We start from the raw sequence: 707 nt of genomic DNA on the forward strand, positions 1-707 counted from the left end.
CAAATTATTGAATGATGCAGAATGCATCAAGAAAAGATGGAAGGAATACACAGAGTCATTGTACCAAATGGAAATGGTTAATGTTCAACCATTTCTAGAGGTACCATATGAACTAGAGCCAATGATATTCAGGGAGGAAGTCCAAAGTGCATTGAAGGAATTGGCAAAGAACAAGGCACCAAGAAATGATGGAATAAAAATTGAAATCTTTCAAGAAAGTGAGGCAGCACAAGAGGCACTCACTCATCTCTGCCAATAAATTTGGAACACAACTATCTGGCTGATTGATTGGAAGAGATCCATATTTGTGCCCATTCCAAAGAGTGGTGACCCAACAGAATGCAGAAATCATTGGACAATCTCTTTGATATATCAAGCGAGTAAAGTTTTGCTAAAGGTAATAAAGAAATGGCTACAATCATATATTGACAGAGAACTTCCAGAGGTTCAAGCTGGATTCAGAAGAGGCTGTGGAATGAAGCATATTCTTGCTGATGTCTGGTGGATCTTGGCTGAAAGCAGAGACTACCAGAAAGATGTTTACCTATGCTTTATTGACTATGCAAAGGCTTCAATTGTGTGGATCATGGCAAGCTATGAACAACATTGAAAAGTATGAGTATTCCAGAACAATTAATTGTACTTCTGAGAAATCTGTACCTGGACCAAGAAGCAGTTGTTTGAACAGAGCATGGGAGTACTGAATG

The sequence above is a fragment of the Chrysochloris asiatica genome, unplaced genomic scaffold (assembly GCF_000296735.1).
Source record: "Chrysochloris asiatica unplaced genomic scaffold, ChrAsi1.0 scaffold00011, whole genome shotgun sequence".
In the NCBI taxonomy this organism is placed as follows: domain Eukaryota; kingdom Metazoa; phylum Chordata; class Mammalia; order Afrosoricida; family Chrysochloridae; genus Chrysochloris; species Chrysochloris asiatica.